A 14,503-nucleotide genomic window follows, 5' to 3' on the forward strand; every position below is an offset into this window, starting at 1 on the left:
GTGAGTGAGCATATGTATGGGTATATGTATAAGTCACTGAGTACCTGTGGAAGTATTTGTATGGGTGTGTTAGTGGCTTTGAGACTGACTGTATAGGAGAGTGAATACCTGTAACCTCTGGGTTTTTTCAGCAAATTTCTAAGGTGTTTCTGATTCTATTTCCTAACTATAGTGTCCCTATAACCTTTGTTTTTTCAGTGAATTACTAATGTTTTTTCATTATATTTCATAGCTATAATGTCCCTGCATTTTTTTTTATAATTGAACATTACATTCATAAATTTAAAGATTCTTTATTCGGCCACTAAAAGCCATAAAAGCACACAAATAAAACACTTAAAAAGTACAAGTTACCATACCTACATACAAAATCCGATTAGACTGAATGAATTTGTCTAGGGCTGTTTACACAAACCATTAAGAATAAAAGCTCATTATTGAAAACAGCTACAAAATGCCACTGTAAGTAGAACATTCATCAAATAAAGTGCACAAGTTACTGAACATTGGAAAGGTAAACAAGCTACATAATCAAGCCATATCATGCACAAAAACCAGCACTTATATTTCCCAGAGAGCATTAGACTAGTTCAGCCTAACTACACCATAAACATCTTCTTCCTAAGTCTTAATGCACCTGTAGAAAAACAAGCGACCCCATACCAGACGATAGGGAAGAAATGCATTTGTAAATATAATGATGCAGGCCTTACTTGGACGAATTGGCCTGATCTAAGGAGCGGGAGAATTGTAATATGGACATGGCTTTAGAGCACCAGGTTTCATGTAGCCTTTAGAAAAGGCTAATAACCAGTGAATACTGTTCAACCTGAATCTGGTTAGCACAAAGTGACGCTGCACGTTGACGACCAGTGACAAATAAGGCTGCATCTGTGAGTTCAAACTCAATGTGATGTAGTTTCTCACAGTGGGCTTAGCTAATTCCTTACCCTACCTTGCGCACTGCTGCCTGGCCAGAAAAAAATGTTTGATATTCCTAATATCTACTGGGTGTAAAGGCCTGGGGTTAGTATAAGGGTCAGGGACACCTAGCCACCTCATTTGCTCAGTGTGTACATTATGTATGTACATTAACCAGGGGATACGCAAAGCCCCCTCAGGTGCAGTGCAATCCGCTATAACAAATTAGTTTAAAGTGGTTTCTGGGCAGGACCAGATTTTCGCCCAGCACAGTAGAGATGCAACAGCAATAAGATCAGAGATGTATCCCATGCTAAGCTCTTCATGCAACATGAAAGCTGGAGTGCATGGGGGAACAGCGAGGAGCCTGTGCACACATTTGTTTTCCACCCCCTGCATATCTCTCACATCCTTGTATCCCCATACATCACCTCCGTAAGTGGCCATAGGGATACATTTTTTTCTATATTCATTTAGCAGGGCCGGCACAGGCTTTATCCCTAGTCTTTTAGCAAAGTCTATGATTTCCCCCACTGCCCGTGCTAGAACATTCTTTTTATGTGTTCTTTGTGCAACCCAGGTCCCTCCATCACCAAACAACACACCCAGGTAAGGGAAGGTTGAAACTTTAGTTAGCCTTGCCCCCATACAAAAGAACTTGCGCCTTGCAGCCTTCTGAGTACCAGTCGTCATGGTGCAGCATTTAGAAGAATTAAGGGTGATATTGAGTGAGTCGATTTGATTTGATTTGAGTCTATAAAATCTATAAAAGCATTGAAAAGTTTTTTTAGACCTACACCTGTCCTGGCAAACAGCACTGCGTCATCTGCAAATAAAAGTGTGGGAATCAGTTTGGAGCCAGCTCTCAGAATGTCTCTCAGAAAGTCCCCTAACTTGTTAATTTAAAGCGCGAACAGCAAATGGGCAAAATACACCCCTGCCAGACACCTCCTCTCTTGACTTCCCAGGAAGCTGACACGCCACCATCCTCAATGTATCTCACTGCCACAGTGATGTTATTATAGGCAGAATGTAGAAAAGCCAGCAGGTCTGTGTCCAGACCCAGATCCAAAAGAGTCGACCACAGTTTCGACCTGTTAACATGGTTAAACGCCGATGTTAAGTCCATAAATGCCATGTGCAAGGATCCCTTCTTCACTATTGTGTATTCCCCCACCACCAGGTGTAGGTTAATGCATTGGTCTAGCGTCCCTTTACCTTGCCTAAAACGATACTGTAGGTCAGAAATGACATTAGCATGAGCTCATCAAGAGGTTAGATGGTCCAGAATCACTTTCCCCATAATTTTAGCGGCCGAATCTAAAGGACAAATAGGTCAGTAACACGCAGGGTCGTCCCTCGAACCCTTTTTCAACATAGGTAATAAGGTAAAATAATAGCCTTAGCTAGCCCAGGAGGAGGGGAAACCACACAGACAGGCTGCATTAAAAACCTGTGTCAATATCATTGCCCAGGCCAGAGGGGCAGTCTTATGGTGGTCTGAAGGAACTCCATCCAGACCCAGCGCTTTACCCCCGGCTGTGGTCAGGATAGCTTTGTGTACCTCATCTTTGTTAAAATGTAATAGCACACTAGCTGAGCCTAGGTTCCATCATAGATCAGACATTCCTAAATCATCACCACTATACATCCCTTCAAAGTGGTGGACCCATCTCTCTGCAGCTATGGTACAATCTGTTCTGGAATTTGCTGAATCAGATAAAAGGGGCTATTGACCACTCCCCAAAACGTTGTGTTATCTGACAGTGCACTTGTCTGACCGAGGGCATCCTAAGCCTGTACTCTGATGGACTTCTTGCTCTATTGGATTGCATGTTTGTAGGCCCTCCTGAAAGACCTAACCCCAGCCTTGTCCCTCTGGATTTGTTTCAGTGCCAGCATTACATTTCTGTGAGCCTTGGAACAAGTACCAACAAACCACCTTTTCTTCTTGACCCCTTTACTCCTACTCTTCTCAAAAGCATCTAGAACAGTTCTATCCTGCATTCTTGCATCCAAACAGAGGGAAATCTCAACTGGTCACTCTGCATACAGGTTGTCAAGAAAGGTGTCCGGTATCACCTTCTCCCACTTTAGCCTACGCTCTTGATCTTTTGTTCTAATGACAGAATTTGGAATGATCCTACCCTCCACCCCGTGTGAATCTAAGGAGTAAACCATTTGAAGCATTAATGGATTGTGATCATTATGGCTGTCCCAGGAAGCACTCAGCTTGTGGACTGTGGATGCAAAAGGTGCAGAGAGAACTATACATTCAACAGTGCTGGAGTAACCCCTACCTGTATAGGTGGGAATAGGAACATTCACTCCCATTTGTTATAGGCAGGACAGATTATTGGCTGCTAGGAGCTCTTCTATGTGATAGCCTGATTCAGAGTGCTAAAAGTGGGCTGCCACTGGTTAAGAATCCACATGTCCCTTTACAGAAGTACATTCAAGATGACATTGTTGAGTGATAAAATCGCATAAGATTATGACCTCGTAATAAGAATGTTTCTTCTCCTAGTATTGTTCAAGAAACCCCTCTAATGCTACTAAGTGTTCAATATCAACATTCCTAGTAAACGAATTATAAACATGTACTACTAATAAAGGGGGATGGTTCTTAAATAAAAAATAAACTGCTAACAGGTGGGGTGAATGACAATCTACTATTCTGGTTAATTTAAGTGAGACCAATAGAAGAAGACCCCCCTTAGCTCTGTCTACTGTTGATGGAGAGGCGCATTTATCGAAACAAGGTGAAATCATCCAAAGAAAAACTCTCAGTCGTATCCCATGTTTCCTGCAAGACAATTAGATGACAACATAAAAGGGACCTCTGCCATGGCAATCATCTCTTTTAGACCTCAGTCCTCCTATTTTCCGGGACAGAAACCTCATACACGAGAGGCCTGGAATAACAGGTTCTGGCTTGGGGGGTGAGGGGGTAGGATAAATGCTGGCTTCAGGGGTAATATGGGTGCATTACCCACCTGGTCCACGGCCCTTGGGTCCTGCAACTCAACCCAAGCAGACAATAGTCAATCATTGCCATCTAACCCATCTAGACTAACAAAGGGACTAATCTGTTAGCTAGGGGAAGTACAAATCTACTATTATTGTCCTGGGCAGACCTTACTGGCCTAAAAACAGGCTGTCCAGGGTGGTAAAAAAAGAACATTTAATAGGATATAAATGCTGAAGGAGACAACCTTGAACAAGGTTTTAGAGCTTCCCATAAAATGACACTCAAAAAAAGCTTTAGCATGGGCAGGTGTTAGGTTTGAAAAATCCTTTATCATTATGCACTTGTTCTATGCTATGTTAGGTTAGCTGTGTGCAGCTAAATTAGGCATCATTCATATCCTTTTTATGCAACCCACTGAGATATCCCTGCAATGTGTAAGCTTCAGTTAGCACGTGTGACTCCATTTTGTACTTCATAATCCACATTAGGCTGTATCTGAACTAGGCCTCATTATTCATATTGCTTGCCTCAGCAGAACACTGTATTTAGCTCTTATGTCCTTCCCTGCTCAAGGTTGGATTCTGACTCACTAATGTGTAGGCCATTCTGCCCTTGCATTCCTATCCTTGTGTGTAACTTTGCTCCCACGTTAGGAGGTGCTGAGCCTCAGCATGGCAACCTTGTGACACTGATAGTACGTACCCATCTGGCAGGTGGTACCCCATCCTTCTGTGCCTGCTTTGTTCACGGTCGGCCCGTCTGACCATTTTGGTTCAGGCTAGAGCCTGACTTGTTTTGCTTCAGTCTGAGGACTGCTCTTGGGAGCTCTTTTGTCTGTGAGTGTGTTGTGGGAATAAGGCGCACCATCAGTTTGTTTTTGGTACGGTCTGAGGGCTGTCTTTAAAAAAAAAAATAATGAAGTTGGCTCCTTTTTTGAAAATGCCTGGAATTCGTTTTTTTGTTGTTGTCATTGTTGCTCTGCAGATGCATGATTGGAAGAAAGATCAGTCGGTGCAAATCATAGTAACAATATATATATGTTTGATTTTTGCAACAGAGAGAGAATGTGAAAGAAGACAGTTAAGAGCATGCTGTGTTGATAAGAAAAAGAGTGGGAGTGGGAGAAAAGCAGGGGTGCGCTGATGGCACCCAGATCTTACATTTTGATTTGCACATTGCAAAAGGACAAAGGCTGTTTTGAGCTACAGACATGAAGTTGCATTTGATAAGTGGCATGCAAGGAAAAAAAAGAGGGAAAAATGAAAGAATGAGCCCTGCTCAGATGCTGAGGGGAAGCGTAAGAATTGCTCAAGTTATTAATTCATGATTGATTTGAGTGTCTTGAATGTAGATTTAGCCTCATTATAGAATGTGCATTTGGTTTGGAAAATGTGTTGTGAAAATTCAAGGTTGTGTATATTTGTGCTGAGCAGACATACATTCTAAAAGTGCAGTAAGAGAGATGAAATACACAGTTTGGTTTGGCAGGCTTGCTGTTCAGCCTTGAAGATAAGTAAGGAATTCCCAAAGAGGGGCTCATTGCAGAAGCAGCAGACAGAGAAGTGAGACGCTGGGAGAGGTAGACGGATTTAGAAGGAAAAATTGCTGTGTTTGAAGATGAGGTTTTTGGATCTAACATTTCTGGCGTTACTAAGTCCATGGTGGAAACGGTGGAAGGTCCAGATTTTCCCACTTAGGAAAGAATATCAAATTTGTAGGAGTTTTAAAAGAGAAAATGCAAAGTTAGTTGTAGTAATTGAGTCTGAGGCGGGAGATATTCAAACAGAGTGTATTGGTTACACAGTCGTGGAGCAGAACAGAGAGGCTCCGCCAGGCTCAGCAGTTAAGACAAATGACCAGGTACATTCTTTGGGACTAGGCAACAGCAGCCACCTAGCAACCCCACCATTCCGATGCCCACGAAGTGCATACAGAATACTACATACCTTCCCTTGTTCCTAAAAGAATATAAAAACAAAAAAAAAACAATGTGCTGAAGAATATTTATGAAATAACAAGAAAAGGACATTTTCCTTATGAAAATGCATACCAAAAATGATCTGAAACGAACAGGCAAAGAACATTTCCTTGAGCTTCTCCTAATACCTTCATCATATAGAGGAACATGACTAACACTAGCTCTGGACGAACCATATGAAGATTTGGGTCAACCTTCATGAGTCGTTTTGGGTACACTATCATTCTGCGTTTTGGGTACACTAACATTCTGCTGGAATGAAATAGTGTCAGAACCTCTCAAAACCTTTGTAACTTTACTAAGGTTCCACCAGTACCCTCCTTCAATTTGTCCAGCATTACCATAAATGTGTACAACAGGCTGTGGTTTACTAAATTTGCTCTCTCCTTTCTTTGCATGTACGGGAGACTTGATTTTCACAAAATCCCCCATCTTGAGAAAAGACATCTTGACACCCCTTTTTGCATCAAACCAAGACTTTTGCTTAATTTGCGAGTTAGAAACATTTTCTTTGACTTGAGATATCAGATCATCAATATTTGTGGAAGACTTCTGTAATTTAGCAACCCACCCAGGCTTGAAAGATGTATTGGCATTTCTTACCCTCATGAGGACAAAAGGAGCAACTCTGGTGATAAAATGTGGTGTAGTACTGTAAAACCGCATCATATTGTCAAAGGACCATCTAACATCATGGTGGCCCATCTTTGCCCCCTTCACACAATACCCAACTACCCGGATCATTCTTTCCATAAGCCTGTTTGTTTGGGGATGATATAATCAACTTCTGAGATGTTTGACACAGACGGACTGGAGAAAAGATTGAAACTCACCGTTCACAAATTGTTTGCCATTATTAGAGACTATAACCTCTGGAAAACCCTCCCTCAAAAATACCTCAGTCAGGAAATCCACACTAGATTTGGTATTAGCCTCTCTCACCAACTTAATCTCGGGCCATTTGGATGATTAATCAACTAAAACTCGGATATACTTGCAAGGACCACAAAGAACATCATATAGCCCTTGTATATCAATACTAACCTTGACCCAGGGTCTGTCTGGACACTCAATGGGATTCAAAGGAGGAGTGGACACCTTAAGAGATTTGTCGGAGGAACAACAAACACAACTTTCTTTAACCATGTTTTCAACCTCAACATCCATGGATGTCCACCAGAAGGTATCTCGAAAGCGGCGTTTAGTGAGTGTGGCTCCAAGGTGTCCTTCCTGCACACGCTACATGATTTTTGTTCTGAGGGAAGAAGGTGGCACCAGCTTATCACCCCTTCACAATAAACCATCTTTGAGAGATAACTCTTGACTAATTTTTGCAAAAGGTTGAAGCAAAGGAGAAAGGACTTCTTCACGTGGCCAACCCTTGGTAACCAAATCACTAACATCCTGAAGGATTGAGTCCGAAAGAAAAGCTGATCTCCACTCCTCCTCAGAACCTACTTTGTGATGAGAAATATCAAGGGCAGCAACAAAGCAATCTTCGCAATCCTCATCAATAAGAACATCAAACTTAACATTCTCTTTTCATTATCACTAACTGGAAACCTTGAAAGAAAGTCGGCTCTTAAATTTTTCCCACCTGATATATGTTTGATATCAAAATGGAACTGCAACAGACTGGTGACCATTCTGAGTATTCTAGGTGTAGAACACTTACTCATACCTTCCCCTAAAATGCTTACCAGGGGCTTATGATCAGTGAGGAGAGTGAAATGTTTACCATACACATATGGGCGAAACTTTTCTATAGCCCACGAACATGCCAGTAACTACTTCTCTATGACTGAATATTGGTGTTCAGCACCTCTCAGTACATGAGAGGCAAATCCAAAAGTATGTTCCATACCATCAACTTTCTGAGTTAGCATGTCACTTAATCCCACCTGACAGGCGTCAACCGTGATAAATCATTCATGAGATGGATCAAAAGGCTTGAGAGCTTTACAACAGCTCAAAGCGGACTTGACACAATTCAATGCAATCACACATTCTTGGTCCCACTCAAACACTACCCCTTTCTTTAACTGTGCACTTATGGGGTGGACAATTGTTGCAAAATCAGAAACCAATTTAGAATAATAATCACAAAGCCCTAGTAAGGATTTGACTCCGGACTTCTCAGTTGGATATTAGTGATGGCTTCCATTAGTCCCGGTTTAGGACTTACACCTTCCGGAGATACAACATGACCAAGATATTCAACTTTATCACGTGAAAACTCACACTTTCCAGATTTGAGAACAATACCGTGTTCCTTGAACAAAGACAAAACCTTATCTAAGGTGGCTTCATGAGTGGCATTGTTCTTTCCAAATACAAGAATATCGTCTTGGAACACTAAAACTGAGCTCAAATCCCGAAGAATGTTGTTCATAATTCTCTGGAAGAGGGATACCGCTGAGGTTAAACCAAAGGGCATTCTGCAATATTGGAATGTGCCTAAAGGGGAAGCAAATGCAGTGAGACGTTTAGACTCTTGGTGAAGTTCAACTTGATGGTAGGCACTTGCTACATCAAGTTTAGAGAAACATTTAGCTTCTTTAGTAGCTGCAAAAAGGACAGAGATTTTGGACAACAGATGGCATCCACCTAAATCTCTTTATTAAAGGACCTTAAGTCCACACAAACCCTAAGTTGGCCATTTTGTTTTACGGGCAAACCACCAATGGAGTCAGCCACAAAGATGACTCAGCAGGCTCAATTACTCCTTTGGCACACAACTCTTTTAGTTCTTTCTCCAAATCAGACCTAACACTAAAAGGAACATCGCTGAGCTTGTGCTTAACTGGGGTTGCGTCATGCTTGACAATAATCGTGTGCCTAAAATCTTTAACTTTACCCAAAGAGACTGCGAAAACAGAAGGGTATTTTGTCTTCCACTTTTGTTTGAAGTTATCACAACATTCCACTACAAGTACCTGTTCAAGGGTTCCAGGCCTCAAAATCATGCCGAACAATCCCTGGTGAAACCAACCAAGGATGTTCAGTCCCTTTACAGCTACATAAATCTTACCCTTGATGCATCTATCTTTAAAATACAATTTGTCCTCAAAAATCCCAAAAGATCAATCTTACGCCCCTTGTAGGAAACTGGAGAGCGATCTGGAGGGGACAGTTCAACAGAATCTCCCCAAGTTTCTTCAAAGAGGTTCTTGGTGATCATGGTGATGCGGGCACCCGAATCAACCAAAAGAGGAAGGATTTTGTCTTCAACTCCAATGTCCACAATGGGATCCCTATACTCAGAAGGGCCACCTTCAACTGGTTCACTTGAGGACCCAATTCGAACAGGATCTTCACCCTATTCCCTTATCACGGAAATAGTTTCTGAGTCACTTTCACAATCAGATTCAACAATACAAGCAACTGTTTTTTTTACATTTTTTTTTAAGACAGATTTTGGCAAAATGCCCAATTTTCTAGCAATAATTACCAGTTACAGTAATGGCGGGGCATCTGCCTTTTTTCCATGAGGAGATTACCGCATCTAATACAAAGATTGGGATTGACGCCGTCAGGTTTGTTGAACTTAGGTACAACTTTAGAAACTATATTTTAACTTTAGAAGTGGATTTCCCAATCTTGACAACATTAACACTGTCATTCAATTTATCAACATTTTTATCCGGGAGTTCCTTTAATGAAGACATTGATGTTTCAATGCTTTTGGCAAACACTCAAAGTCTCATCAAGAGAAGGATCAGCTAAAGTTTAATGCTCTTTTCTGTACATTTGAATGAAGAAGGGTATGCTGCACTCGTGGTTTAAACTATATCTTTATATTCTTTAACAATACGTGTGCTGTACCAGATTAGTACCTGCACACTACCGAAGTAACAATGTATAAGGCCTAGTGCTGTGAATCACTAGGGCTCTGGTACGCACAACAACAAATAATATATTTACCTTTTATATCATTCTGTTTATTTTGATCTGTGTCTCGACACCGCAAGTATATTACATTCACATATCATTCATCATGAATATCATTTACAAAACCAATTTCAAAAAACAAATCACATCTTTAGTAACGAAAGTAAAAAATTTTCAAAACACAGGTTAACAAAAGAAAACAACCCAATGCATTTCGGGGCTTTGTGCCCCTTCGTCAGGGGTCTAAAAAAGAAAAGATACAAACAAGGGAGATATTATTCATATGCCATTAGAATTGTTTGACTATAGACTCTCATGAATTTTCTTTAGTGCTTACCTAAAATACGTGAACTAATTCGAAGCCTGCGTAAGGTTTGTTTTGTCTATCAACAGATTTCTGGAACACCAAATTGTAAACGGTCATATCAAGTTCATCATAAGGATATCTATCCTACAGTGCGTTTAAGGAAGAAATGCCAATATGTGTTACCTGTCAGTTAGTCAATATTGGATCTGCGAGTGAAAAAAATAGAGTATTTGAGCACTAATATGGCCAAAAAGTAAGCGGCATGTAAACGTTAAGAAAATCGATATTAAAGAGCTCACCTGCATATTTTATCGGTCTCGCATACGTGAATGAGACCTAAATGAGACAAATGTCGTCTGTCAATACACTATTTCTTGTGAGATAGAGCGGTTTAGAGAAAGAAAACAATCTCCTTTACCTGCGAGTCTAGATAAACGTGGTTCGAACTCGCTGCTGTTTCGGTTCACGATACTAAAACAAAAAAATGCATACTGTTATCATTGTCTGTCTCGCCCTGGACGGAAACTAGAAATTATCCTAAGATAACGTAGTTCAGCTTACCGTTCGACTTGAAGATAATCGCCATAAGGAAAGTTAACCGTCACCTAGCTCACCGGCCGGCCGTTCTAATGAGTACGCGAGTCCCTCGCCTATTTCAACTACCCATTAGTCGAAAGGAAAACATTGACAACGGACTTTGGACATGAAGCCTTACCGCTCGGCTTTGAATCAGAAAACTTTATCCATCTCAAGCATATGTAGCGTAAACAATCGGAATCTGAAACAAAAACCGCTTTAGAAATCAACATTATAGTTAAAAACTTTATTATGTGTCTGGAACATATAATATGTATTATATTAACCATCTGAACATGACGCAAGAATCGCTCACAAGAGCTATGGCGAAATTTGATAATACAAACGGACGTTTTCATCAGCTAGTAGGCAAAAAAAAAATTTCATATATATTCTGTAAGCCACATATAAGAATAACGAAGCCATTTCTTTAGGCTCTTATACAATGCAGAGAGTAATCCGTCATTAGTCTGACTAGTTTAGCAGGCATTTGTTTTCAGTGACAGTAAACAAATTTTTCTTGTCATATATATTGTGTATGCCACACATATAGAATTATCGAAGCCATTTGTTTAGGCTCTTATACAATGCAGAGAGTAATCCGTCATTAGTCTGACTAGTTTAGCGGGCATTTGTTTTCAATGACGGTAAACAGAAGAAAAGAGAAGGGCGAAGTTTACTCTTGTGATGAAATATTCGAAATGACTACAACCAACATCTGTGGTCTACACAAAACATTTTCTGTAATTTTAACCTGCCTATTTACAATCTATGAAGATATTTTGAAAAAAGGTCAAAATTTACAAAAAAGCAGTGCAAATATATCACTTCTCATTATTTTAAAGTGTATTTTGTTGAAACGCTATACCTTTATGAAACATGATATGTTTTTTAGTGTGTGTTTTGCTGTGTGTGTCAATCCCTGTCTATTTAGATCTACAGAAAGCATGCCATTTCCATCTTGTCATTTAGTCCAAGAGGAATCATTGTCTGTAATTTACGGATCCAGTAAGCTTCCCTTTGTAGTAGTATCTTTGCATTGTCCAATCCAAGTCTCTGAGGTACTACTTCTATGATTTGAAAACGAAGCTGAGCTATGTTGTGGTTCTTATCAACCCAATGCTGTGCCAGTGGTGATGTTCAGTTTTTAGTTCGTATACGACTCTTGTGTTCTGAAAGTCTTAACTTTATCTTCCTGTCGGTCTTCCCGATGTATAGAAGCCCACATGGGCATTTAATCGAGTACACTACGTGTTCAGAGTCACAGTTTGTGGAATGTCTGAGCATTATTTTTTCTCCGGTACGTGGGTGCTGCAGTATATTTCCTGTAATCACATTATTGCAATTTTTACAATTGAAACATCTCATAGTTCCTTTATGTATCAATTCTTGTTGTAGAGAAGTGGGTTTACTGAGAAGTTCTTTGAGATTTCGGGCTCTTTTGTACGCGAATAATGGTCGTTCATTGAACAATGTGCCAAAGTCTTTTTCCGCCAATAGAATTTCCCATCTCTTTGATATTGTCCTTTTCATGTCCCTTGATGCAGTCGAGTACTTGGACACGAATACCATTCTAGTGTTTGAAGTTACCGACTTCTTTTTAAGGAGCTCCGCTCTTGGTATTGCTTTGATTTTTTTCTAAATGTTGAGGTAATAGAAATTTTCAGGTAGCCAAAGTGTCCCCCAACTCGCACCCTATCCATGCACCCATGTTCCTTGTATGTCGTGTAACTTCTGTTCTGTTCATGCTAGAGAGACGCAAATACATTTGCTTCCATCCTTAACATGTTAGCTATCCAACCATACCAAGATATCCAGTTGAATATGTTCCTAAACATACGTTGCCGCCGTCTTTATGTGGTGCACTTCTGAAATTCGCACACGTTTTCTCCATGTTTCCCGACCCAGTCAAACTAGGCCCTTAACGAGGCCTCTCTGTCTCTGTCTCATTTCTCCTGTCTCCGAAAGCTGCACGCACCCCTGACCCCTGTCTTACTTCCTGCCAGCGCGGTGGTGCCCGGCTCGGCCTGGACTGCCTGCCAAGTTCATGTTTTGCCTACAGGTATCTGCTCAGCCTCCTCGAAAACACATTCCAGTCTAGTGAAATAGGTAAACATCTTCCCGGCTGCAGAGCAAAGGGCCCGGCCTTTTCTATCCTCCTTGTAAGTGATTTACTGACTCCGTTACCATGGTAGGCCCATGGCTCCGCACGTTGCAACCAGACACGTATGCACGCACTAGCTTTCAGTATGGGATGGCCCCTGCCCGAGAGACCTTTTACTTCAGACACTGCATCCTCCAAACATAAGATACCAGATATGCTATAGGTACAGGTTGCCCTGACACTCCAGACACCAGACTACTCCACTAGTGCTAAAGTCACAACCCCCAGTTTTACGTCATGCTAGTTGCGCGCGCATCCGGGTTAAGGGTTTCTGCTGATCCTGCAACTTTCCCTATGCATCCACCCACATGTGACGATTCTTGTGACGTTTCTCTGACATGTACAGTGCACGCCCATGTGTACGCCTCTTTTCACGCCTCCTCTTACGCACATGTGTTCTTATCTCTCTCTTTTCACCTGTTACGCCTACTGTATTGGATTCAATTATGTTACTTTACTATATATAATGTGTAATGTTAATAAAACGTTGACTGTCCCTTCCCGAACTTTAGTGGTGACGGAACATGATATCCATCCTCGAGGATCATTGTCCATTAAAGCCCGTATGACTCAGATACCACGGACTCTGCCTCTCATTTGAATGAGCTGTCTTGTAATGATAATTATGCGGAAAAATGTTTAGGTAATTTTATTTACCACATAATTTGGCGCCCGAACAGGGACCCCCCCCCCTTCCCCACTCGCCGGTGAAGTCACGCAGCCATCGCCCCCTTCCACAACCCCGACGGAAACCGTGCACGTTGCGGGGTTTCCCGCTATCTTCCCTCGGGTCCACGAGGGAGACGGAGACTTCGGTCCGGCGTCCAGACGAGGCGGTGAGGAATGTGGAGGATCCCGACCAGAGCCTAGTCGAAAGAGCAAGGTCCGAGGTGTCTGGAGGCCCACCTGTTCCGAAGCGCATGCGTAGAAGCGTGATGCGTCGTCAGATGTCGTAGCAGTCCAGTCCAGTCCAGAGTCCAGTCCAGTTTCCGAGGCCTTCAGTTTCTTTGCTTCCCGGTGAGTACCGTTGTTGGGAACGCATCTAGACGAGTTCATTAATTTGTGCTCGGTAAAGACAGGTCTGGGTACACAGGCCTGGTTCGCACGTGTTCACTTAGGTGGATGCGGTCCGACGTGTCTCTTTATGGGACCGGTCTGTACTGTTTTAGCAGTGCATCTAGTCTAGTAATTCTGTGATCAAGTATCTAGTGTTGCAACTCACGTTTTCCGTTTGGCTCTTATGTGTTTTCTATGTATCAGGTAATTTGTTTGCAATATGTTTTAATGTTGTGGTATGAGTGACTGTTTTGCTATTCATTATTGTGTTTTACTGTGTCTACGTTTAAAGTAATTTCGGCCATGCCGTTGTTTTCAAAGTTACGTCAGATAGGTACTAGGAAAGGGATACTTGAAGAAGCAGTTCCTGTCCCACCTAGGGACACTCCAGGATATTTTATGTACCATAAACATGGCTTAGATGCTGTGTTGTATTTAGACTTATGGGTGGAATATACCAAGAATCTGGAAGAGAAGTTTAGATGGCCAGCCTCAGGAACATGGGATGCAGACTGCATCATGAGAGTAGAAGAAGCATTATGGAAAAAGAAATCCAGACAATCCCAGAAAGATGCCATAGAATTGTGGTGCAAAGAATCGCATAGACGAACAGAAAAAGAACTCAGGAAAGCCGAGAAA

Source organism: Lissotriton vulgaris, chromosome 2_1 (assembly GCF_964263255.1).
Source record: "Lissotriton vulgaris chromosome 2_1, aLisVul1.2, whole genome shotgun sequence".
In the NCBI taxonomy this organism is placed as follows: domain Eukaryota; kingdom Metazoa; phylum Chordata; class Amphibia; order Caudata; family Salamandridae; genus Lissotriton; species Lissotriton vulgaris.